Genomic DNA, 27,834 nt, shown 5'->3' on the forward strand with positions numbered 1-27,834 from the left:
ATCTCAATCCCTGACATTTATGTGATGAAAAACAAGAAAAGAAAGATGCAGGATCTATAGCATTTAACATTGTTGATGTGAGTAAAAACCACACGGCTTTTTTGCACCTGACCTCAGACAGATCTGTTTAATCTGGGACGCTGCTCGCCCCTAATCTGCTTTTTCACCGGGACCCTCGTTTGTAAGGTGGCACACTTCTGTCCCTGTGAAGTTTGCTGTCACTGCTGCTGATCCGTACAGAGACAAAGCGTGTGGGAAAAGCCCTCATTTCTCCTCATTAGCATTCAGTCTCAATCACAAGCTCCACCCACACAGGCGCTGGTGACATCTGGTACGTTGCGTGCTGATGTCACTGACACAAGATGCCTTTTAATCACATGTGTTTTTATTCAAATTTTCTTCCAGTGCGCACACACAGGCCTATTTGAGTCTAGATATTTGTGACTAATTGATGCATTTTAACACAATGAAAGATTATAAACAGGAAATGTCATCAGCAGCAAATTCATAACAGGGCGTGCATAACAGTTTATCAGCCTCTAATATTCTTACATTTAAGGAGAAGCGTCAAAGGAATAGGAATGTGCATGTTATTATCTCACAGCTACAATTCATAAACTATACATATCTTGCGAATTAGTGTAGATTAATAAAATACTAGACTTTCACTCACCAAAATTTGGAGCACAGATTTCTTTGGACAGCTTTGATTGGTCAAGAAATTCAGAAAGTCACCATCCACTTGCTGATACACAGCCCTTCTCCTAATAATGAATACATTTAAGCCATAATGATATTTAAAAATGTACTAGCAATTTTGCCATAAAAGCAGAAACTGGGTATAGAACCAAAAACTGGTTTCTGTAAACATATTGACTTCATAGCTGAATTGGGACATTTTAATGTGGGGATTGAATCATTTTAGAGTCATTTTTAGCCTGAAGCGATAGTTTGAGGAACTGCAGTTTCTTATATTTATACTTTGTGGATTTTTGGCTAATTTGTTGGACAAGCGCACTGAAAACAAAACTTCAAGAAGTTGTAATCGTGCCGCTAATCCTGCAGTGAAACCACAAGGGATTGTCTTTACACTTAACTATGCACAGATTAAAGAAACCAGATCAATTGCATCGATTATGGAGCTTTAGAGAGGCAAAGGTTTCCTGTCTCCATCTGTGTATTTAGTGTTAGCTGTATCCCATCAGCTCTTGGAAGGGAAGCAAAGACGTTGAACTATTCCTCTAATGTTAAAGGGCCTCATTCCTCAGCGTGCTGCATGACTTGAAACCATTCAGACTGTGTGAATAAGTTTAATCCTTAATAACCTGGACAGGCATCAGCGCTGAGGTTCTGATCTGTTAGCGCTGAGCGAGCTGCTTTTGAAGACCTTCGGCGCATTACTCGATATCTCACAATCCTCTTGTTCGTGATTAGTGGGTCTGTGGAGCAGCAGTGAAGCTTTGGAGCCTCAGACTTGTTCGTTTCTATTGGATTTCCATTGGGGCCTGCCAGGGTGGGATAAACTCGCAGCTCCCAGTGATGTCCCTTTGCCTTAGCTACAGAGTTGATGTGATTACCATCTTAGAAATCACTGTCAGACTGTGGAGACCAAATTACCAAGCTCGATCCCTCTCTCTCTCCCTCCCTGTCTCTCTCGTTGTGTCTTCCTCTCTTCAAGCCCTCCTGCTGAACCAGGTTCACCCTGCTGTGATATCATGGCCAGTGGAGCCCAACTAATCACAGTCACTTCTCTGGATCATTCCCACACTCTGCAAGCCATTCAGTCAGTGGGATTGTCTCCTCTGCTTAGTCAGAAAAGGGGGGGGGGTAGCTTGTAAGTTTTTTTTCCCTCCATGCAGTTCATCTTTCCCTCTTGTGCTTTGCTCTCACTATTGCCCTATGTCAAAGGGAGATTATTGTGCGCACACACAACCACATTACATACAAGTGGCTTGTGTACGAGATTTTGGTGGCTCTAAAAGCATTGTTGGCTTTCCCCTGCACTCGCATTCCTGCAGCTCTCTTGAACAGCCTCCTGACCACACAAGAAGGCTAAAGCAGAGGAGCCGAGGAGAAGTCGGCGGTGTTTGCCAGTTATCAAATATTTACTGTTTGCACAGTTATTCTTGTGCTTGCATGTTGGCAGCGTGTGAAGATCTGAGGCATCAGGAAGCAGATTAATGAAACTCTGACAATATTTTGGCTCTCGGAAGTTGGGGAATTAGAGTTTAATACACAGTCGCTGATTAGAGAAGCCAGGAGAAATCATTTAGAGGCTTGATGATGAGTCCCTTTATAAGATAGAGGCTTGTTCAATGGGTGGGGCTGGAGTCCACATGTGTATACCCTACACACACATACAGAATTATATATGCACATATGCATTTCCCTCTTTTCTATATATAAAAGAAACTCTGATAGGCCCTTAAATCAGGCTTTCCCCTTTATCTTCATCACTGTAGCCACTTTTTACACCTAAGACTGATGGAAGAGACAAATCAGGTACATCAGCTATTGACGGTTTTCCATTGCTAAGCATCACCAACAATCAGACTCTCATGCTCTTATAGTGGTGGGTCAGATATGTTCAAGGCAAAGCTCAGACTTCAGACTAGATGGGATATTACAAATATAGTCATCTCAGGCACACAGCTTTATCTACAAGCAGAGATCTTCCGTGGTCCACCCAACTGCTTCAGGAGAAAGTTGCTTTAAATGGAGACGAGCTTCTGCCCCAAGGGCCATAGAGAGTCATAGAGGTATTTGAGGATAGGTCTCCATTAAGGAGCAAAACAAGGATTACTGGGTTTGAGGTGTGGCTGATCATGTTCATGTTTTTGTGTTTTTGTTTACTTGTATGAAACACGAACCAACAGTATTTATAGCCTGACCTAATTTGCAGTGTTAGCCCCAAGATTGGCTCTTAAAATACATCAAGCTGAGCAATACATATGGAAGAGTTCAAAACTCTGAACATAACCAAACATAGAGAAACAGTTTAAGGCATAAACTGTAAGACAAGGAGCAGATTATGCAGGACTGAGGTTCCATTCAACTCTGTTCTTTTAGTTGCTCGTGAGGTTTAAGCACCAAAAACTACTTGATTATGTTTAGGAAAAGATTGTGGTTTGAGTTTAAATACACACCTTCACAATAATAATGCAGTGCATTGAAAAATGGCGTTTACATTGTGTGCTTAAATGTAGCATTGAGGGCCTCTTTACAAGCGTCTGTATGTGATGATTTTTAGACTGAAATCTCTCTTATGATAGCCTAATCCGGTCATTAAGTCTGACGTCACTAGCCGTGTCTGGGCCTAAACTCCGCTGCAAACGATCACTATGGCATTACTGAGAGTTGAAAAACTGTCTAAAGTCTTTCATCTTTAATAAAATGATCAGCGTTCTGCTCTACCAGGTGTAACAATTGCTTCCTGTTAAATCCAGAATTGAATTCAAAATCCTGCTCCTCACATACTAGGTCTTAAATAATCAGGCCCCATCTTACCTTATTGACCTTGTAGTACCATATCACCCTATTAGAGCACTTCGCTCCCGCTCTGCAGGCCTACTTGTTGTTCCTAGAGTATTTAAAAGTAGAATGGGAGGGAGAGCCTTCAGTTTTCAGGCCCCTCTTCTGTGGAACCAGCTTCCAGTTTGGATTCGGGAGACAGACACTATCTCTACTTTTAAGATTAGGCTTAAAACTTTCCTTTTTGCTAAAGCATATAGTTAGGGCTGGACCAGGTGACCCTGAATCCTCCCTTAGTTATGCTGCAATAGATGTAGGCTGCCGGGGGATTCCCATGATGCATTGAGTTTTTCCTTTCCAGTCACCTTTCTCGCTCACTATGTATTAATAGACCTCTCTGTATTGAATCATATCTGTTATTAACCTCTGTCTCTCTTCCACAGCATGTCTTTTATCCTGTCTTCCTTCTCTCACCCCAACCGGTCGCAGCAGATGGCCGCCCCTCCCTGAGCCTGGTTCTGCTGGAGGTTTCTTCCTGTTAAAAGGGAGTTTTTCCTTCCCACTGTCGCCAAAGTGCTTGCTCATAGGGGGTCATATGATTGTTGGGTTTTTCTCTGTATCTATGAAGCGCCTTGAGGCGACTTTTGTTGTGATTTGGCGCTATATAAATAAAATTGAATTGAATTGAATTGAATTAAGTTTAACATCCAGGCATCCATGAAAACGGAATTTATGACATTTAACGGAGTTAGAAGTTGAAAATGTGACGTCATTCAAGGGTAAAACCGCAAAGAATTCTGGGAACTCGTGGCAAGAGGTACTAGCGCACGCAGGCTTTCAATTGAAATCAGTTACACAGCGATAAAAAGACACACAAAAAACTGTCAAGAAGCGGTTGTATTATTAACTGCAATAGCCGGTCGCATGACAGCCATGAAGCCGACGGGTAAAGAGATCGTTTTTTTTTATCGATTACGTCGTTGAAGAGAAATTATTCGAGCCATGTTTCTGAAGTAAAAAGAGGCGACGGATGGCCTGGATTGCAGCCATTCAAAGACCAAATATAACGTCCCAGAACATCCAGCTCACAGGTTAGTCTGCTCCAAGCATTTCCACAAAGGTCAGTGTTTTGTAGTAGTTAATACGTCATTTTTCTTAACATAATTGGTGATATAGGTTACAAGCAAGTCTGGCGCTGAACAGAAATTGTGTGCTATGCTATCACTAATTGCCCAGTACGATTACAGCGTACAATATTATTGTCACTGCTATATTTCTGTAATGCGAACCAGAAATTATTTCCACTACTAATTAATTACCGTTGAGCTCAAAGGTCCTATTAGTAAACGGTTAATGAATGTGTATTTATGAAGACGATTTGTGAGACTCGTAAACTTATGATACGTACGATGGTCTTTCGTTCTACACGGTGCATTTCAAGGTCCTGTACCCATCCGTCGGTAAACTGTACCTGGGCTTGATGCAGTGACCTGAAGTTACTGAACTTCATGAGTGTATGCACTCACTCCAAGAACCGTATCATTATAAATATGAGCGTGGTGAAAGTTGGGCAGCACGCTAACGTATTTTGTCCACTCTGTGTGCTCGTGAGGGTCTAACCCTTTCACTCCTTTGATTTTTTCCTTGTATCTTTTCTTTGCCTTTTCATCAAGTCTGTCTTTGTACGGTCCGGCATTGTTCTCCTTCGTTTTGTACATAACTTTTTTGGGGGGCAAAGAAAAAGCAAGAAGGTATTGGAACCGGAGAATGAACGTTTTGCGGTGCTGCAAATGCTTGCATTTGATGCGGTACTTGGATTGTTTTGCCACGAGTTACCGGCATGCAATGCGCGAAAGTCACGTGGTCTGTCAATCTCTATATAGCATGTCCTGACTGCGGGGTTTTGGAAACAAATTAAAACGTACAGCTCTGTTATCACTTCCAACATAAATGAAGACAGAAAACTAAACAGCAGTGACGTTTGTAGGGTTACTGAAGTTTGGCTAGCTGGTATATAATGATGTGCTACGTGACCGCTAGCGACACACCTATGTTAGCATAATATAAACAAGCTAACTTTTTTTCCACTCGATAAAAGTTAACGTGAGTGTTCTCGGTGGTCAGGAACAAATGTAATCGCATGGCAGGATGCTGTAAACGGACCAAACTTCAGCCAGGAGAACAACTGAGATAATCCATCCACAATACGAGGTTATTCATTCATATACTGCTGCATGGGCTGGGCTGTAGCTACATCCTAAGGTTTTAAAAACTGAGCTTAAATGAATGATTAGCGGTAATAAAAGCCGAGGGAGGTCAACAGTGATCACTGACTGTTTTAGGAGCTTTTTGAGATTAAATAGAAGAAAATACAAAACATTAAACATGTTAACAACACAAAAGCCATATTAAACGCAGACTACTTTAGGCCCGGAAGTAGGATTGGTCACGTCATCGCTTAACGACTGGATAGCTTCTAAATACCTTGTTTTGTCCAAACCGAAGCTCAATAGTTTGGAGGTTAGGACAATAAAAAATACTCTTGGGTTGGTGGGTTTTTAAAAATATATATTTTAGGGATTTTCTTCTGTTAATTTCTTCTGTTCCTTCTTTGAAGTCACTCAGTTAACCTGTTTTATTTGTTACAGCTTTAGAAATTTTCTAAGAAGACATTGCGGTTGCAGACGCTACATACATAACAACAAGGTGCCAAAGCCCCACAAAGTGCAAGTGACACATAGCTTACATCAACTGGATTTGTTCAGCAGACTGCTACTGGAAAGAACACAGGATGTCAGGGCTTTAGAAGTCCTTAAAGGCCTTTTACCTATATCCTGAGGGTACTAGCTCATATTCACCAGAGACAATGACAATGATACATCACTGAGGATCTCTTCCCCCTTCCCCACTGTTTGTTCAATAAAGCAGAATCTTAAAATAGTGCAATTATTATCATCCGTCTCTGGGCATGCGTTATCACAGTTTTGCATTGATTTGGAGGATTGTTCAAGATGTTTCTCTCGCGGCGTATTGTCTATTCGATACGCTTTGAATTGAAGGGTGTGCAGCACGTTGCAGAGAAACTAGGACAAAACTGTAATGTGATACATCTAGATGAGTTTAAACACTGGATTTTATGGTGGGTAAACACTCAGCAGGACCCGAGCAGACGTTTGCAATCACATCAAGCTGAAAGGTCAGTCAAAATTACATCTGTCCTTTAAAAAGCTTTCATTATGAAATTTCGGTGGGTGTAATTGTGCCCAGATTGTCCTAGCTGCTACTTTAGAGAACCTACCTATAGTTTAGTCTATAAGGTTGCTCTCCCTCAGACAAGTTGCAGGAGATTTCATGAGGCAGGAGAAGGAAGGAAAATCCGGTCAGGGTTCACGTGTAAACTGGACCGGCTGGGGGTGGGGGGGTATGAAATACCTAGCGTTGTGTTGCCAGGCAGGCTGAGCTAAAGCCGCCTGCTCGTATTTATACTGGCCCAATATTTGTGCTGGCTGAGGGATAATCATCCTGCGACTACAGACGCTGTCTTTGCAGAATGGTTTCCTTCAGAATGAGACGAAGCGACAGAGAAATGAGAAGAATGTGCTGATTCGCTGTGCCTTTATATCAGATTTGGTCTGTTTATAGTGAACATGTGCAGAAAGATGTACACAAGCAGGTCAGCTGTGGGGTGAAAGTGCTCGTGCGATGTGCCACTATATGGGGGTGTTTACTTAATGAATTATGTCCGTAATTGGGAAAGGGCAATGAAAGTGGAAGACAATTGAATCATCTTGCTTGGTTGGCTTCAGTATTGAGGTCGGCCCCATTTTTGAGCCCCCCCTCCTCTCCCCCACCCTACACACCCCACGAGAGGGACCGGGAGGACTGAACACACACAGAAACAATACAGAGCAACACCATTGGCTAGCAGACCACGCACCCCTGGCCAATAGCAACACATGGACATTATACTGTATTTGGTTCCCCAGAGAGCATGATTTTCTATTCAGAGTGTTTTATTTGAACTTGTTTAAAGCCGGAGTCATGCAGCCGCTGAGCTTACAGCCTAAAATGTGCATGTGTGGAGCAGCAACATGATTCGTTATTTTAACAAGACCATCATAACCATGATACAACACAGTTTTTAGTCTCTTTTCGGGAAAATGGGACTTTAAGTGGAGGGAGTGGTACTCTAAGACTGTTAATCTGCAATAGGTTGATCAATCCGCTGATAATGAACTGTCAGCTTGTTAGTGATAACCCGCTGACACTTCAAAGTGAGATCAAAAGAAGTGCTGGTTGCTCTACTGATGTTTAAACTTCACTCGACATCCGATTTGATGTCATGTGAGTTTTACTCCAGCATTTGGTTACATAACGTGAGCATGTCAGGCACCGCCGAGCCCGCGGTGACTTCATAGTCTCTTGGCAGAGCGTGTCTACTTTTGAGGTATTTTCTGAGGAAGTCGCATGTTTTTTTGAAACATGAGAGCTGCTGAGGAATGACCACTTCAAGCTTGCAGAGAAAATAGCCCGTAATTGACGAACACATCCCTAATCCCTTCTTTTTAGTAACCTCATAGTGTTGAAGAATTCATATAATCCTTGACAGCCTGGAAACTGAACGAGGTGCAGCGGCTTAGAGACAGAGGAAGGTTTATCACAGCCTGGGGGCAAGTTTCATGAACGTGACTTGTCCATGTGATGCTCAGAAGTCCACATGAAAGTGGTCAAAACAAGGTAGCGCTGCATGGAACTTTCACTTGGAGGAGGAGTACAACCAAACGTCGGAATCAAGTTACAGTAACATCTTTTTAGAATTCTGCAGGAAGTCCTCGCTCTCACTAAAGGCTATCCAGACAGCAATATTAAGCTTATCGTCCATTTCCATTTCGTTGCATTGCCCATTGTGTTGCAATCTGACCGAGTCCTTCAGCTCCATTATCTGCTGGCAGTGGTAGCTCCTGTTCTTCTCTGGAGATGAGCTGCAAGCGCTAACCAGAACCTGGAGCCAACCGTGAGCCAGTTTCTTTGCTGCCATAGGGAATTCACAGAGACTGCAGCACCTTCTTTGCAACCGATTTCACCCAGCAGTAGGCAGGATCACAACCAATACGCTGGATAGCTCTCAAGCAATGTGCACACACTGTCAGCTGAGAAACCTCAGTAATTCACTGGATTGAAAAGGTGACCATATGCTTAAAAGGCTATGCAAAGGCCTGGGTGCAAGTCTGCCTTGGGATATTTATTGGAAGCTTTCCTGTTCAAAATAAAGGCTTCAAAAGATGGAAGCTTCTGTTTGCAAGATGAGAGTCTCACTGAAGATGCAGCTGATTTTTTGCTCTGTTATTTACTCTTGTAAAGAATATATTGTGTTATTTAATTACTTTTTAAAGAAATGCGGATGTGCCTCCTTTTGCACGCACTCGCTCTTTCCCCCTGCTGCCACAAACAGAATCTAATTCTGTGGCAAACCCTGCTCTGATCAGGGCACCGTGCCTCCATGCGTCACGTCTCACTGAAGTCACGAGCTGAACTTCCTGCACACTTTTTGTTTACATATTTTTCACTCCGTGCTAAGTTCAAACTCATAAGCAAAAAAATGAAACAATATCTGACACACAGTCCGGGTGTAAGCTGCGATCTTTATCATAACTACATCAGAATAAAGCTGCAGGTGAAAGGTGAAACTGTATGTGATGATACAATTTCTTACTCAGACACACAAACACACGTGTTGTATTAGCTGGGGAGCTTTAATAGAACCTGGTTCTCGGGGGTGATTGTAGCTGGGGAGGTAGAGAAGGTCATTTGCTAATTGGAAAGTTGGTTGGTTCTCTGGCTGATTTAGCCCCTATCTTAAAGTGTACTCAGGCAAGATGCTTTCTGATGCATTTGACTGAGTTGCATTGTATGCAGGGCCTTAGGTCCAGTAAAAAAGCCCTACATAAGATCCAATCCAATTTCCAGAATTGATGAATTGATTGAAAAGAAGCAAAATTACAGTTGCAATTTATGCAGTTTAATGTCATTTATGGTAAAGTATAAAAACCCTTGTTGTTTGGGCTAATGCTCTGATGGTTATAGCTTATTTATGTATAAAATATCATTTTGGCATCTTTATTTAATGAGACCTTAAAAAGGTCTGATTTAGATTTTTTTTAATGGTGCAGGAACCTTGTTTGTGAATTTAGGGTTTTGTTCATTTCAAAGACTTTGTTCTTAAAAGTCTTGTCAGCATGATTCAAACCGTCAGTCTTTGCTTTCTAAACAAAACATGAAGCAGCTCGTACTTTAGCGAGGGCAATATTAGAGGAAGCAAGTACTTTAGATTTTTCCAGACCTTAAACAACTATTTTCCTATGTGGTTATCCTCAGGCCTTAAACAGTAGTGATGTGTTTCTTCTGTGTTGGACGTGGAAACATTTTATATGTAATGATGTTAGCTCGGATGAGGGGAAAAGTGCAGTTTTAATGCTGCTAAGCTGCAGAATTTATGTTTTTATGATCTAATATGGATTACGATCCTGCAAGAAAATGGCACGCTGAGGCTTTCATCACTGCAACAATAAAATGATGCAGAAAAGTGTTGACATGTGAGTTTGCATTAAAGGATGTTAGAGCAACAGGACAAAGTGTTTGTTCCGGGCCACAGTGCGATCCCACTGTTTTCTCCATTCAAGTAACCACTGGAATAGTCTGTGATCAAAGAAATCATTGGGGAGGGGTCAGATCTTTGTTTGCCTGCCCGGATGTGTACTAGTGTGTACAAAGCAGAACCATCTGGGTTTGCATCACTTCAGTCTGAACCGCAGCCCACTTGTCGAATAAACTTGGCTCATCCCCACCTTTGAGAGACCATTTGCTGCCTTGCGGCCCGCATCGTTGTTTACAAAACTGCCCGTCTCTTACGGCTCAACATCTTGAACAATGTTGAAACTGAAAATATCTTAATATTGTGGCATGGCCTCCTCTCAGCGAGGCCATGTAGTGCAGAGATCTGCGGTTAGGCCGCCGCTGAGTGGTGCAAGCTCTGCCCAGCCGAGGGATTCATTATAACGGAGCGTGTGTTTTACGAGAATTCAGCTGTTTGTCAACAGAATGCCATGTGGCTGAGAGATGTAAATGTGCTGTGGCTTACGTGGTAGTTTACACATTTGGGCTAACGTGTGAAATTCCGCAACACAGTTAGCCGCAAAAAGTTAGAGCGCTCCAACAGACTTTCTCTGAGCACGAAGATAAGACTTAAGAAGTTGGAGAAAGTAATGAAATTCCTTACTCCCTGCTGATCCCTCTACTACTCTGCCTTTTCTTGATGCCTTCTTTTCCCTTTTATTGGCCCCCTATGCCTAGTTTTTCCCTAATGCCTGTATTACGGAAAAGCACAGGCAGTACTCCTGGGAGAGTCCCTCAAGTCCCGGCTCATGTGAAGACGTATCGTGATATAATATATGATTTAATGTATAATGCCAGGATCATGGAGGGAGAGGGAGCAGCTGATCGGGAGATAAAAGAAATATGAAACATAAACAGGAGTTGTTCGACCAACCTTTGATGTGTGCATCCACAAATCCGTTTCTGCCCGCTCCCTTTTCTGTGCATGAAGAATCGTGCATGGACTGTCGTGCAGAGAGGAACCACTTTAAGCCCCTTTCTCACTCAGATCGGCTTCCACCGCTCACTACATACACCTTCAATGCACACGTGAAGAGACACATGTTTTCTCTTTTCTTTATTGGGCCTTTTGACATGAAGCCATCCAATTAAACTGGATCTTTTCTTTTAGAAAACGGCCTCTTCGCGGTGATTTGTTCGCTTACATAAGAGGCAAACTTGTCTTTTTCCTCCCACTTTACTTCAGCCCTGTCACTTGTTCTCTTGCAGATCATCTGTTCTAATCTGCAGCTGTTCCCTGTGTTGAATAATTCATTAAAAAACCTAATTTTCTCAGTTCTTCTTTTGTGTAACTGGTCCTATACTGGCTTTGAAGCTGCACTGGGCGATATATGTTTTTTAACCTCTCAATATTCACCAGGTTACTGGCAAACAGTCCAGGCTTAGATCAGGTAACAGTCACCTATTTATATACCAATGGTTGGTGAGTGGTTACTGGCAGGCTTGACATTTGAATGCAAAGAGGCATTCAGCACTGGATTGTTAACGTCCTTATGATTGCTTTGGCCACTACCAGCTTGCCATGGTCACCTGTCTGCAAACACTACTCCCCAAAGCTACTCACCAATTGATAGTGAAAGTGTGAAAAGTGCAATGCAGTCCTGACCATGCCATCATGTGACCATTATAAAAAAGATTGGATTTGATGGAGCTCGTCTTGTCAGAATTGTAAACAAAAGGCTCAGAAACATGAAACTCCAGCTGAACTGCAATACTACACCTATGGGAATAACCACCTCAGGAAACTCTATACATGCTCTCTATAAAATACAATGCAGCTGCTCAGTGCTCTGGAAGGGCTTGAATCTCAGGCTGCCGACTGACTTCTGATATTTAGGCAGGCGGGGCAGCCAGGGGCCGTGTTAAACGGATACCCAGTTGCTTGTGGGAGGATTCAGTTTCTCTTTATGACAGTCCAGACTGACAGCATCACTGTAAGACGCCGAGGGCGTTAATGAAACCAAAGCCGCTGCCTCAGCAGTTTAATGAAAGCGCCTACAGCTGAAAATGTAACTGCAGTTGAGTGTTGGATGCTCGGTGACACCAGCTTCCCTTCTGATGCGATTTGTAAATTCGATGGCAGTCAACAGTGTTGTATTTATGGCTCTGCACCCTCCACGGATACGTACGAGACGTGTTTAGCACCATAAACCCAGCATCAGCCATTAATCACCAGGACCCGAGTTATTTATAAGCCAGTTTCATTTTCTTTCCTGATTATATCCAGCTTTAATAGTTGATGGCTCGCTTCTTAGAAAGAAGGATCAAATGACTAAATTCACCTGAATATACTTTTTACTGGAATCAGTTTACGCTTTTATTGTACATGTGTGAATAATTAGAGACTCTCAGAGCTTTGCTGTTATCAGAAAAGATTAAAAACCTATGGAAGCCCGTTTCGGCCACACAAAAAAAAAAGTATCCATAACTCAAAATTTCTAGCTATCTTTCTCGAAATTTCAAGTTAGCTCTGCCAATCAGTAATCTACGTGAATGATGTAATTTTCTTGTTACCTGGAAGGACATGGCACAGATGAATGCAGACTCAAAACTGGATCGCAACAAATTGGCGCTTTCGATAGTACTTTGCTGATAGTAACGCCATGTGATTCAGCTAATAACACACAATTTCATCATTTGTGAAGCCACACTGAAAATACTCAGCAATTTGTGCATTCATGACTTGCTGTAATACTGGTAGCTTAGCTGTAACATTTGCAGCTGAGGGCTTCAGCTTCCGGGTAACAAGGAAATGATGTAATTCACGCAGATTACTGATTGGCAGTGCTAACTCGAAATTTTGAGTTAGTTTTCTAAAAGTTTCGGTGAATAAGTCAAAATTTTGAGAGAATAACTTGAAATTTTGAGAAAGATAGCTCAAAATTTTGAGTTATGGATACTTCTTTTTTTGTGGCTGCCATAAAAACCAAGCAGTCACCTCTTAAAGTGCCAAAAGTTGCAGTTCCTCTTTTAGCCACTCGAGGCTTCTCTCAAGAAGTAAGTAAATCTCCATAGACTCCCACATTAAAATAAAAAAAACAACAACAAAAAGACAACAAAACTAAAATCCACTGAACAAAATTGAACCTACAAGCTTATAAGGTGGCTATATCCAACTAACATATAGACTCTATCTATAATGCCTTATAATAACCCGAATGCACAATTTACTCTTACTTAACTGAGGTCTACATATTGATATTTGGCCTTTAAAAAAAAAAAAAAAAAAAAGTGTATAATTGCTGTGATGTTCATGTATTATTGATGTTTTTTATGACAATGCTCATGGCTGACTCTGATAGTATGGAGGCTCAAACATCAGCTGAGGCTGAGATCCCCATTTGTAAGCTGCCTATAATCACGATGTCTACATCGCCACCTCGGTGTCCTAAATTACAGCTGTCCTGCATGTAAAGTGTGTTTGTCTGTGTTCCTGTGTCATATCTGTGTGTCATCAGTAGTGCTGGTATGCTGAAATGCCGACAGTCAAATCCTCACACATATCTGCCTCTCTGACAGACACACCTAAACTGCTATACGCTGCACGAGCTGTTTGTTCAGCTGGAGTGGGCGCTCCTCCCCATCTTTCAGTCATAAAACTCTCGGGGTCTGGAGCATCGATAGCAGCGGCATAGAGCAAGAAGTTGTCGTGTTTTTCAGCCCCGATTTGCTCTCCAAGGGTTGTGAACTCCAAAGCGATGTAGAGCAGATTTAAGGGCTTGTATGTTTTTATTGCTTGGCTGCAGCTCCCACAGGTGCTTTAGGGGAAAGAGTCCAACTTGCTTGTTATGATTGTGCTCAACTCTTCCTGAAATGAGCTCGTTTTTCTTTTTTGTTTTGCTTGTGTGTTTTGATCAAGCAGAGAACCTGCGTAAAATTACAGGAAATACGCTGAAGTGTTTCCACTGGGAGGCCTGAGAGACTCCACAATCAGCGATAACAGCTCGGCCTCGCTCAGGGTCATTTATTATCTTTGCTGCATACTCTCTGCTTCGCAGCTCGCTTTTAGTTTGGATTTCTGTCTCGTTGCTGGAAACTGTTACTGTACACTTTCAGCATCAGTGCAGACTTTGCAGTTTTGAGTGTGACATCATAGAAGCAGGTTGGTTTGATCTCGATCTTTGGTCGCACTTGTCCTGCGATCTGCTTCTTTTACTGGAATCAGTTTCACTGTTGTCTGTTGAGAAAAGTCATCAGAATTTCAACACCATTTAACATTTGACTGGATGAAGTTCATTTTTTCTCTTTTCCACCTCTGCTGTGTGCTGGTGGTCTCATACATGCAGCCACTCAAACCAAACTGGAAGCCAGAAACTTGAGCTGGAGAATAAAAACAGCCTCCAGACATACTATGTTCAGAAATGATATAAATAAACATTTGTCAGATTGGTTTATTTTCTATCTACCAGGGAACGCGGAAATTTTACCTTAAGCATTCTAATTTTATACATAAAGTGTTTTAAGAGTGAAAACTAATTACTAAATCTACTTTTATGGCTGACATGGCTAACATAAAAACATTATTTGGCAAAAGCACCAACAGAATGGCTGAAAAAGTAAAGAATCAAGGTGTTGCAATGGCTCGGTTAAAGTCCAGACCTCAACCTGAATGAAATGCTGTGTCAGGACTTTAAGAGAGTTGCGCATAAACAAATGTGCAATTCACTTGTATTTTTATTTTTATTTTTATTTTTATTCCTATTTATTCTATTTATCCCCTTTGTATATTTTATCTATATATGTCTTTGTATTTATATATGTGTGTATATATATATATATATATATAATATTCTTAACTCTGTAACTTCTGTCGGTGCTGTGCTTTTTGGAAAAACAAATTTCCCAGAGGAACCTACCCGAGGGATTAATAAAGTTTTATCTAATCTAATCTAATCTAATTCCCCAACAAACCTCAGCAATGTCGTAAAGAAGAGTGGGACAGAATTCCCCCACAGTGATGTGAGATGGTGAAAAAGTCATGCTGCTACTACCTATTGAATCACAGGTTGTACTTTAGCTTCCACAGGACTGTCCAGATGAAAAATGCTAGGCTAATTTATCCACAGCAGAAAATCAGTGTAAAGCAGTTTCCTGGGGATTTCACCATGTGGCACCGTGATTGATGTGTGCATACAAGCGCTCTGTATTTAACTTCCTCTCGATTTTGTCAGGTGAGCAGCTTGCAAGTTGTATAAAGCACCTTTTGAATTATATCTGCCGATTTCATAATGTTTGGTTTGGTAAGCTGCCTGTTTTCTTATGTCATTGAAGTAAGCGCACACACAGATATGTAGCTATCGCCTTTTAGATCAGTCTTTTTGTTTTTCTCTGTTTTAAAAGAACAGAACAAGTTGCAACACCTCCATTATTTTTGATCAATCTCTGGCATGTGTGTTTGGAGATCTGAGTGGCTTAAAAAACTTAACTGCTCGATGCAAACATTTTGCACCCACATGGCCAACATGAAACTAAGAAGCATGTATGGGGACTTTAAGTTCGAACCAGTTTGACGTACTTTTCCAGCCTGCTGGACACACCCATGATGTATACTCCTGTTTCTGCTGGAGATGTCTCCATGTGTCTGAGGGGGGAAACAAACGCAGTAGCTGGTATTCTCGAGAACTCTGACTTGCGTAAAACTGTCACCACACGCCCAACAGAGTGTGTCACGGGTGCCATGTGTTCGGTTGCACCCACTAATTTTACATCATGTCATAACAACGGGACCCATCATTACCAAAATGCTGCTGGTCAGGTCAGTAGAAGTTAGGGCGTAAGAGCTACAAGAGACATATGTCCTTAGAAAAGACTTCACAGCATGCAGGAATTATAAGAGAAAAGACAAAAAGCCCGGACCAAATAAAAGCAACTCTACAGGGCATGGATGCTCTTTATCTCCTCCTTTTTAGCCGCAAATAATATTTGCTCTTTCAGCTTGATGGCGCATGTCCCACGAAGCATAATAACCAGCGACCGCCAGGATTTCAAGGCTTCCTGGCATCTGTTCCTCCGGCCTGCCATTCACGAGGCACTTACATGAACGAACCCTCCGGGGGCAGCAGGCTATTCAAGAGTCAGGCCTACTTTCTTTTCTAGCCTTTACCCGGGACCACTTCTTTATTTTTCTCAGGAAAGTCCCTCAGGACAGGGCAGCATTCAGAGCCAGGCTGCCGACACGTGAGCCGTAGCCCGGCAGGTCTGGCATCTGTAAAGTTCTGCAAAAGAGAAAGCCTCCGGGGAGCACGCATGTAGAGATTAGAGGGAGGTGAAGATGTTTGGTTCCTGTTCGGGATGATAAGATTTTCTCAGGAGAAGCAAAGCAGGATTGTTCCCGATGTAATGAAAAACAACCCTGCTACTACAGTAGTACACCTCTAGAGATTCATCTGAGCTGAATAAATAGTTTCAATTATAACAAGATGTGTTCTTCTAATATCCTGCTGCAATCAACTATTAATGTGTTTTCTTTCTTTCTTTTTCATGTGCACCCCGACTTTCTGCCTTTATTCTCCTGTTGACGAATAGGTAAGTACCCCTAACACTTGACAAACATCTGGAACCCATCTGGGCCTGTAAATCCCAAACAAATAATTTATTCTTGTATGTTTGATAGTTAATATTTCCCACTGCTGCGCATACACACATCTGCAGAGGACTCAGGGTTCACTGCAGGGCTTTACTTTCCTTTCCGCAGCTGAGGTACGATGAGCTGCGAGAGACCGCACCCGTGTCCGTGCACATGTGCCCATTTCCATGGAGACGCAAAGCTTAAAATAATACACACAATGGCATCCTTTCTGAAACCTTCCGGCACGAGTTAGTATGAGGTGTCAGTGTGGCGCTGACAGCCCAGCTGTGATTTCCACTCCAGCTCATTGATGCTTTCCGTACCGCTGTGTTAATGAGTAAACACGCACAATCTTTTTCAGTGGAAATCTTACGCACACACACTCCCACAGTTGGGCACTGCTTTACAGAATCATCAGTGTACGTTTGAATATTTGTGTTGGCCGACAATAGAGAGATACATGTGGTATAATCCCAGTGTGTCCTGGGAGAGTCGGGGTGGGGCTCCGAGTGGGCAACACGCTGGTCTGGAGAAAATGTTTCTCGGTGAAGTGAATGTGATTGGATTGGATTTGTGACGGTTAAAGACGCTTTATAAGGAGCAGACAAAACATTCAAATAAATGTATTTAACAGCTGAAGCAGGGAGCGTTTCAACTTATCTCTCTACTCGTTAAAATTAAGTAAAGATGTATTTAATTAAAGGTTTTACTTTGGTTGACTGTATCTCTAATATTGTTAGCGTCTGCACTGAGCCATTACTGGGCATTTAGCTATGTTGTAACCCCAAACTCCTCTGAATCTCTAGGAATAATAATCACAGCATCAATTTAAGGACTCACAAATGTCAGAAGATTCCCAGAGGGAGATCACTGAAATGGAATTGGAATTGGTTAAGGCGTTTGGGAATATACAAAAAAGTGCAAAAAAAAAAAAACGATGTTTGTTTGAAATATAGCACAAATAACTGAAACAATTATCTAAATGAACAAAGGAAAGAAATGAGGAAGGGGTACCACATCCATCCAAATTCACCCACTCTTGAGCGACTTGCTCTTAGAAAGACTTTGTGCCCAAGCTTTCCTACTAAATTAAAAGCAATACACAGTTTATGATGAATGCAGACTGTACATCGGTGGTGTGGTTAATCTGTCATAAGAAGGTCCTGAGTTTGAACCCACTGGCCTGGTGGAGCCTTTCTGTGTGGGGACTGCATGTTCTCCCTGTAAGGGTAACTTGGCTGTAGCTGTGATTGCGATCGCGAAAGGTTGTCTGACTCTGTGTGGTAGCCGTGGCATGGACTGGCAGCCTGGCGAAGCTCCCACCCTGCAACAAGTGGGATGGGCTCCGGCCAACAGCAACCCTATGTTGGATTGGGGAAAAAAACAAAAAGATGCTGATTTTTTGAGAGAACAAATAACAGCAATAATAAGCTGCATGCAAAGTGCGTTGACACAACTCTGCAATCTTGGACTGCAGGTGTACAAGTTTAAAAAAAAATAAAGTGTGTGGCTATCTGCAGAGAAGACCAAAAATAAATAAAAAGTGCACTTGCACTGGCTGATTCATATCAGGAATTTAAACAATGGAGGCATGCACTCCTAACTGAAGACAATTAGGCCTTCAGAGAAAGGAAGAAAGACAGGAGATGAAGACACAGAGGAAATATATTACTTAAATAAAACAGGAGGTGGAAACAAGAAAGAAAGCGGAATGAAACAAGGAGAGAAAGACAAAGGGAGGCTAAAGACACAAGGAAAAAGTGAACACGAGAACAGCATGACAATTAAATCAAAACATGGCCCAAAACTAAACAAAACCCAGGACCACAGAGGAAAGTCTGTGTGTGGGAAACACTGTGTTGTATTAGCAGTGCTATTTCTCTCTAAATAGTTCCACCTCCTGGTGAAGCTTGTGGGTTTGGGGGCTTTCTGGGTGTGGTGCTGGAAGCCGCCAGGATTTGGTGCTCCATTGTTTTCCCTCTAAGGCCTGCTGCGTTTGCTCTGTGCATATCCATCCATCCTGCCAGCGACTGGTTTGTCTTGGACCAGCCGGGCCGCCGATGTATTCTCTCTCTGATTTGATTCCCAGCAGACAGAAATGTGTGAGGGTCAGCCCAGCTCAGCCTAATGCCGCTCCCTCCTGATGACTTTCCCTGAGACTCCCGCAGGTCACTCTCCTACAAAGCTGACCCCAGTCTGACCATAGCTGTCTGTTAAACAGAGGTTTCCACTGCGACCGTCCATGGCCAAATCTGCCCTCGTCATCTCTTTCCAAACCACACCTTCCTCCGCGTCTGCGTTCAGGGTTTCCTATTTTCCCCTCGTTGTGTTGCTCTCCCTTCACACTCTGTCTGTTCTGCTTATTGTGCTCCATGTGAGCGGCGAGTGATGCCAGTAAACCGGTGAAACCAGAGTCTGAGGCTCACACAGCTCAGTGTTTACACAGGAAACTGTGGTGAAAACCTTCTGCGATTAAGCTATTCAGACACTTACATAACAGTCTGCATATTCCTGCGTACCTTTAGTGCCAGGTTACAAAGCGACTCTCCAACTGTCTGAGGTTGTTGCCCTCGCTGATACCGAACACACACATGCACACGCATGTAAGTTTGTAATCGCTCGAGTGTTTCCGTAACCTCTGCAGCTCCGCCTGTGACCTGAAACTGTAGTGCCATGTAGGCTTCTACCCTCTGACCCCTCAGCTTGTCATACACTGAGCTGATAAATGAGCAGCTGTGCAACACACTGGATGCGCTTCTGTCGCCAGGAGCTGGTTTTTGTTTAAAATTTAAACACTAAGCAGTGTGCAGCCTTTCAGTCAAAGCAGAACGCAGATATGGGCCAGTGTGACCGTGAAACAGTTATACGAGACACATAAGGTCAGGCAGGTGGCAGCGTGCAGACAGGACTCTGCAAGTTTTCTGCTTTATGACAAGAGAAAGAGTTATTTACTCTTAACACACATGCTATTATGACTGACACGGCACTGTGTTTGCCTTTGCACGGCAGGCCATCAATCCCTCAAGAAATGAAAATTGATAAAAAGTCCTAAAAAAAGCAAAACAAAATGTTTCAATTTACTGCTTTTTCCTCATTTACTAGCAGGAACCACATCTCCAAATGTGATTAAACAGCTTTTATTGATCGTGAAACTGCAAGTTAGGCCTGATGATGGTCTCATTGGGGACTGACTGTGGATTCTGGGGCTGGCAGACCTGGTTAGTACCTATAAGACGGGACGATGCAAAGATTGTGGGCATGCTAGTTCCTCTCATACTCTATCCACTGCTGAGGGAGGGAGTTGGAGGGTTGGGTACCTCAACAAGTTTACTTAATATTAGTGCTGTCAGCGTCGATCTCATTGAAAGGACGTTAACGCCATAACTGCATTAATGCGGCAAATCTCCGTTAGCGAGTTACTGCGGATCGCCCTTTGCGCGGGGCAGCACGGCTTCAACGCATTAGCGCGGTTACCTCGTTTTTTTTCTGTTCTCGAAGTGATCTCCATGTTGGAGCTCAGTCTGGGGGGAGTTCTTTTTTCTCCTCGTCTTTCCTGATGCTGTGTATTTTCCATTGTTCGGTTCCGGGTCGCTGCTCGTGTGGTCGACCGGCCAGTGCTACCTAGCCTGACCTGTCTCCCCAATGTGATGTTTGTGTATTGTATTTATGGTCGGCAAGGTCAGTCTCTCAATTTCCCCTCGAGGATGAACAAAGTCTTCTGAATCTGAATTTCTGGTGGAGTGTCAACCTTGTGATAGACTGCTGGCGTAGTGTTCTGGTCCAAGCCATTTGTAAGGTGTGAGCTGCCTCCTTCCTAAGCGGGCCAAAATGTGCCAGGACACATTTTGTAACGCACGTTTAAATATTCAAAGGAACGATTCAATTAAACACATCCTCCCATGTCTAATGTTGCTTTGTCATGCATGTGGAGTTGTATTGAAATTACATAATGTGCGCAGCATAAATGCAGCCTGTTGACAGGTTAATCTCTTGTTCCCGTCTTGTTTTTCCTGGCTTTGTGCATGTGGAAAGGTAAATTCGCTCCTTCCTCGCTCGTCCTGTCCGACCACAGAGGAAAAAACACTTTTGTTTCACCTTTTTGAATGCAGCCGTTTTCCCGTAAGCCTTCTGGTTCGTGTTGACAGAGCCGATCGTGCCGAGGCTGCTCAGGTTACTTCTTCTGCTTGTTCTGACTTCAGGGGCTTTCATTATCCTCTTCCTTGTGGTTAACACTACCTTTACTTCCAGTAAAGATGGGAACGAGTTTTTCTTTTTGTTCTTTAAATCTCTTCCCAAAAACTCCCGCCTTTCTCTGGGTGCTCCTGAGATGGAACAAAAGCAGGAGGTCAAAGGGCGAATGTTTTAATTTGTGAGACTAATAGGCCAGGTGGACCTGGAGGCTACGGAAACCCAGAGAGCCTTTTCAGCTGGGACCAGCCCAGGAACGCCCCTTCCTCCTCTGCTGAGTCTGAGTGTGTGAGTACTTCAAAGGTGTAGGGAAAGCAGGAACCCGTGCCAAGCTCAGCGGGAGGGCCATTACAGCCCAATAGGAGTCAGCTGTGACCTCAAAGACCGTTAAATGATGTGATATGAGAGGGCGTGCTGCAGCCTCCCGAAGGCCTCTGTAGCAAATCAGGAGGGCAGAGCTGTAAAATGAGCTCCTTGCTGATTTAAAGGTTGAAGGAATTTTAAGTGTACTTAAAAATATAGGCTGTTACTTTTCTCTTACATGTGTTTTTCACATTTTCCCCTATGTTGTGCATTAAGGAACTGCTCGATTACCTTTTTTTATAGTTTATATTTGTAACTTTTCAGTGTTTTTTTGCTTTTCTATTAAGTTTAAAAATGTAGAAATGGGTAGTTTTTATCACTAAGCATCTGAAAACTGAATATCTATAGTCAGCAACGAGGCTGTGAACAAGTGGCCAATGAATTGGTGATTTACTTGAGTGTTTGCTGATGTGAGCTGACCCCACAGTCTGTATGCAGACATAATAATGAGGTGTCTAGAGGTCAAGAGGTAAAAGGCTGCTGAATGCATCGGCTCTGACCTCTCCCGACCCCGCTGAGAGCGCATGTAGAGGAGAGAAAAATGAATCGCCCATCTCTGCTGGCTGGGAGTTGCTCTCATTCAGTTTTTATTATACTGAGGCTTTTCTTTTCATCGCTTAGAAGCTGTGAGTCAAAGAGCGGACGCCTGTAAACAAGGGGGTCAGGTTGTATGGCGAGGGCAGGGTAATGAAATATTCACAACACAGAGTGAGAGTCGATTCGAAGTGAAGCTAATATGAATGAGTTGGTTTGGGTTTTTTTTTTTTTTTACAAGATTTTAATGAGAGAACATCTGCGGACGGTAAATTCCAGATGATTTCATCATTGTTTTTGCTCCTGATAAGTGTAAATCAGGATTTAATTACAGTGAGCTGAGAAGTGCAGTGGAAACTCCCACTCGTGCTGTTTGAGCTGTTCAGCATGACTAAGGATTGATTGCACCGCATTGCTGCAAGAGCTGGATTCTCCCTGGATGTTGTCATTCTTTAGTAGCACTTTGATAGATGTACTTATTTTGCTCTTTGGTGGATCAGTGGAATAAGAGGGAGGTTTAAAACTGCAGGTTTAGCTTTCAGAATTGCATTTATCCAAAACCTATTCTTAATACACTTTTAAATCTCTGCTTAGAATCTTATATAACTAGATTTGCAAACATTTTCTTCTAGTTCAGTCTTCTAAAGCTTTCTTTTGTTAATTAAAAAAAATACAGTAGCTATATATACTGTGTCAGAGTGAGAAAATAAGAAGTTAAAAGAAAGAAACTGATGCTTGCACCAAGCGTAGCCCATCTTTATTATAAATATATCACTCTCACTGTTTACAAAATGAGCATCGTGTAGTATTCAATAAGATTTGAAACTAACACATAAATTGTTGATCACATAAATTAATCACGAAAGTGTTTAATGAGGTGATAAATCAAGTGAACCAAAGGGTCATTTTTCCATAGACTTTCATGTAATTTGAAGTTTTTGTTGTGCTCACCCCCTGCTGGCCACTAAGTAGAATGCAATGGCTTTACTTTTCAAACCCAGAGGCTACGTCAAGGGTCTCGAACTCCATGGCTCGAGGGCCGGTGTCCTGCAGGTTTTAGATCTCACCCTGGGTCAACACACCTGAATCTAATGATTAGTTCATTACCAGGCCTCTGGAGAACTTCAAGACACGTTGAGGAGGTCATTTAGCCATTTAGATTTGCTGTGTTGGATCAAGGACACATCTAAAACCTGCAGGACACCGGCCCTCGAGGCCTGGAGTTCGAGACCCCTGGGCTATGTTCTCAAATCACAGCTGATGGGTTTCAGCGATTTCAGCATGAAACTGATTTTTCACGAATGTGGTTTTGCTCGCCTTGTTGCAATCACACTACAAAAACTTTGCTTTGTGTTTGGTGAGAATGCTCCAACACCAGAGAGTTGATCTGAAAACATTATATGCTATTGCGAGACCAGCGATGGCTAAAGTCGTTCATATATAACAATGCATGATTTAGCCTACATCCATTGAGCAGTAGGATTGACAGGAACAACGATTGACAACTCACACCCGGTGGGCTGTTGGGTTTGCTATACACTGGCAAAAACACCATAAAGAGAGCAAAGCATTAAAGTTGCAGACTGTAAAACCAAAGTAATGAGCTAAAAGTTGCTAAAACTCCCCAAAAGTATAATTATCTGTAGGTTTTTCACTATAAGCAACTGCCTTCGCATTTCATTTAGCCATTTGATCTGCTGTTGATATGAAAGCCCAGGTCACCCTTTCTATTTTTTCATTTGTGTGGATTCAGCGTCGCATAAATGTGCAGTGACGCTCTCAGAAAACTGCCTGCTCGTTACCGCGCTGTAAAACACGCCGCACACTCTCGTGAACATTACACAAGCTGGAAAAGTTTACAAAGGAAATGTTTCTGAGGACGTCAGACGTTCAACACATCCACCTCCTTTCCCCACCAGAAAAGTCTCCCTTGAAAGAGAGGGAGATCTTTTTGTTGGCGTCACGCCTACCCTGCGATGTGCAGCGCTGTGGAGGGTTCAAAATGGAAAGTATTTCAAAGTCACCGCAGCCTGCCGACAGACTTTGTAGTGGTAATTTAAAGCAGCTGAGGAAACAGTCGCGTACCGCTCCTCTTCTACAACTCTGAGCCTTCGTCGATCTTCAGGAGGATTTCGGCTCAGCAGCAACAGAGTTTCAGATATTATTCCAAATAATTCTTAACCAGCATGGTTTAAGAACTGCGTGTGTGCGTTTAGGGTATGGATAAACTTCAGAAACTTTATAGCTTTGCTGAGGATTGTATCGCAGGAGGGAAGCTTTGGGGTTGTGGTTTTGAAATTTCTTTCCTGTTGATGAATATATTTTTGGGCTTTCCAAGCTTGTATGGTCGTCTGTGTGTTTATGCACTTCGCTCTGACATTTTCCTTGTTATTTGCCTTCAGTAGAACATTAGGTTTATCATGAGGTCATGTGTTTTAACGTTTTACAATGGAAAACTGTGATATCTGATGGGATTCCCCCTCCCTTTCTTCATTTTCACCCTTCACTGTACCTCCTGGCACACAAGCAGACAGACAGTTTGGCGCTCCAGGCGCTGGTCCAAAATTTAAAGCAGCGTCTCCTGAAAGTACACGTGTGATTTCATTTCACCACCAGATGAGTTTTCGTGTGTGGGCTTGCAGCGCTGCCAACCCCTGAGTGCTGACCTCAAGTCAAGAAACGCAAGCAGACTTTAGTGCGTTTTAATTCATCAGGAATCATTTCACACTCCTGCCGTGCTTTTCCCGCCGTGGTGATGTCATTAAAGAACAGATTAGGTAGATTGAAATGTCACTTTTATGGGTCTATAAATAGAATCGTGATCCTGATGGGCGTATTCCTCGTTTCTCAGCCGGATAATTAGCTGACTCATATTGAGGGACAGTAAAGCACTTTAGGAAGTCAACCAGCAGTTTGATTACTGCTCAGCAGCTGTTTGCTGTGGTACCTGCAGGCACCTGAGAGCAGCATCGGGCTGCAAAAACGGCTCATTACCCCCCCTGTGGACCTCCTGGTTCCCAGCATCGCATTCCAAGCAGAGCCCACATCAAAGCTCCAGGTGAGCTGAGGGAGTGCCTGTTTGAATAGGTGTGGTAGGAAGAGAGACAGATGGGAACACCTTCAGTTACTTGTACTAGAATTAGTCTCAACTATGACCAGTCTGTGCAAGTCCAGTGTCAGAGTGGAAACGATCCCAAGGGCCACTTAAATGTTACACGCTAAATACACCAATTAAATTGGACAGTTACCACATTACCCTTGCTTTAAAAGCGAGTGACACCTTCTACAGCAGTAACAACAAAGACTGTGAAACAGGTGGATAAGCAGGGGAATGAAAGCACAAAGGGCTCTTTTCTTATGGATATATTTGGTGTGGTGACTTCTCGTTGAAAGGATGCTGGTTCAATCCCAGGGATTGAACCTAAATGCTCCCAAGGCAATTTAGAGTATGTGTACAAAGTGCTGCGTGTGGTTTAAATGAGGCTTGTATTGAAGAGTGCTCATTTAAGCTGCAAAGTAAGTGCAACTTCATTTACAAGGTTCCCTCTGCTAATTTTTGCTATGTATAATATAACCACATACCCATTTCTTTTTTTTATGACTGATTAAACATGATAGATTTCCTCAAAATGCTTTTATGTCTTTGGAGTTTAATATTAAAGTGGACCTATTATGCTTTTTAAAGTTTTCTGTCATATATAAACTGTCCCAGTGTTGGATGCTCATATTAAACTCAGCCAAACCTCCAGATAATGAGGTCGTGGTATGTATTCCCTGTGAGCCTCATTATTTGGACCTTTGGTAAAGAGAAAGTAAGTAAAAGCATAATAGCTTTCTCTTTAAAAAAAAAAAAGTGCTTCAGAGATGCAATCATAGTGCAGTTATGGGAAATGTAGGATCCAGGGTCTGTGGGGAGTCACCAGTACCGTGGGGCTGTTATACTGTGCAGGGCATTTGGCAAGGCTTGGGTCACATTTACAGTGAGAACATAGCCCTGGTGTGGGGGTATAGCTCAGTGGTAGAGCGTTTGACTGCAGATCAAGAGGTCTCTGGTTCAAGTCCAGATGCTTTCTCTCTTGCAAATATATGAAGCTATTGGACCAATTAAACAGTATTGAGTGTTCACCTTTATCTTTTGTTATTCAGCATAAAAATGCCTCCATTATTAGAGCATGAGGCTTCACTGGGTGGCTTCATTGTAAGTCTGATACTGATATAAATCATATATTTAAGCCTTTGCTGTTCCCATATCTCAACCCAAACCGAGCTCCCGTGGGAGTGTCCACCACCACATCAAAACACCAAATGATGGAGGATCATTTAGAAGGACAACTCTATTTTTTTCATTCTTGAACTCTAAAGTAGCTTCACCCGATTCACACTTCAAAAATAAACCTTATGCATCTTAAATATTTTATCCCCAACCTGAAAAAACAGTTTTAGCTCGCCACAGTATAAGCCAGCTTTCTTCTGATTGGCTGGCTCTCACAAGCAATTAGGTATATACCGTTGCTATGACGTGAGATCTGTTATGCAAATTATGTTAGGTTGCTCTAAAGGCTTGTTTCAGATAGTCTTTTTTTACTGTTGGACCCATGTGATGTCAGAGAGGGAATATCTTTATATGGTCATTCCAGCAAACAGCACCGGTGCTTCACTGTGAAGCTTAAAGGGCTGTATTTCAGACAGAAGATGAACTGAAGGGCTGAACCAGGGCCCAGTATAAGATAAATATGGATGGATTATAATATGGATCGATTATAACTGTGAATCGTGCAAAGATTAAATACAATTATAATAATAGAAAGCAAAATTTTACATAGTCCTCAAATATGTAACTGGAAATGAGTCTGATGTAATACCCACTGTCAAAAAGTAATGGACTGCCAGTTTAATCTATTATTAAAACACACCATTTTTTTTCTTTTGCTTTGTTTATGATTATATAGATGCAAAAAATTTCACAGGTGTTTTTTTTTTTAATTTCTCTAGTATTTTTAGGCTCTTTTTTATTCTAACTGTTTTTTTTAATTTCTTATATAGACCTTTAGTGTACTGGTTTCTACATTTTACTTAATATGCAAAAGGTCCCTGGTTTGATCTAAAGAGGAGGCACAAATCCCTTTATGTTTGCATCAGGAAGGGCAAGCAGTGTGAAAAACCTGCAAAAGCAAACATGTGGAGTTGCCTGCGTTGGCTACTTCTTGTGAATAAGAGCAGCCAGAAGTAGCTGGCTCTTTAATTGGTTAATATTATGCTATATTTCTGCCATTAATCCTCCTGTTCATCACTCTTATAATCAGCAACATTTCAGCAACTTAAATGTCCCTCAGCTGGCCTGTTGGTTTTTTATTGAATGTCAACAATCTTGTGCCCCACCTGACGCAGCTGGTCAGCAGCGGCAGCAGCGACATCACCATCAGCTGGGTGGATTTGGGCTCAGAGCGGATTACTGGGGAGAGGGGTATTATTTTTTTTTTTCCTACTGGCACTGGGACTCTACTCTTTGTGCTTTCCTAATCAGACCTCAGTAGAGACTTTCTCCAGCAGCTGACTGGACACTCAGCGGGAGAACCGCGTTGTTTTCTTTAATAATCGCAGGTGTTACGTTGGAGCATTTTCATTTTTGATTACAGAAAAAATATGAAAGGATAAGTCTCCCAGCAGTTTGGTCTGTTTACTTTTTCTTCAGGTGAGTGCCATGCATCTAGTTTTAGATGCTTTGCATTTGCTTTCACTAACAAATTTGATTAGAAAGTATTGTGCTTGAGTAGTTCAAAGCATCTAAACTATTTATTTAAAGAATGAACTGCAATATTTAACACAAAAGTTCAGGACATGCACTGTCCCGTGCATCCTTCGGCATTCCTCCGTACCCTCCGCGATCCTTCATTGTAGGTTAAGCGGTCAGTGTTGTTTCAGCGGTCTGGATTAACACTCCTCTCCTCCTATAGCACACCATAAACAGATTAGTGGTCCCCAAGTCAGGGCACGGCTGGGCCATCTGTACCCTGCACTGGGTGGGGATGGGGACATGG

The 27,834-nt window shown here is 42.4% G+C and overlaps 1 protein-coding gene and 1 non-coding gene across 6 annotated transcripts in view; both read left to right on the forward strand.

Moving 5' to 3' along the window:
* nhsa (Nance-Horan syndrome a (congenital cataracts and dental anomalies)) overlaps positions 1 to 27,834 on the forward strand; it is a 73,348-nt gene that overhangs the window by 25,236 nt on the left and 20,278 nt on the right. Inside the window, exon 1 of one of the 5 annotated variants that reach the window (XM_085149924.1) lies at positions 1 to 27,488. This exon is cut by the window's left edge and continues 24,691 nt beyond it. The exons of 3 other annotated variants lie outside the window; for them this stretch is intronic. The gene's annotated coding sequence lies outside the window, so the exon portion shown is untranslated. The remainder of the gene's footprint in view (positions 27,489 to 27,834) is intronic. One more of the 5 variants, XM_085149925.1, reaches the window with a different exon arrangement.
* trnac-gca (transfer RNA cysteine (anticodon GCA)) lies at positions 25,798 to 25,869 on the forward strand. The gene has a single exon. It is a non-coding gene; the product is annotated as a tRNA-Cys (tRNA).

This window comes from Neolamprologus multifasciatus, chromosome 23 (assembly GCF_963576455.1).
Source record: "Neolamprologus multifasciatus chromosome 23, fNeoMul1.2, whole genome shotgun sequence".
In the NCBI taxonomy this organism is placed as follows: Eukaryota; Metazoa; Chordata; class Actinopteri; order Cichliformes; family Cichlidae; genus Neolamprologus; species Neolamprologus multifasciatus.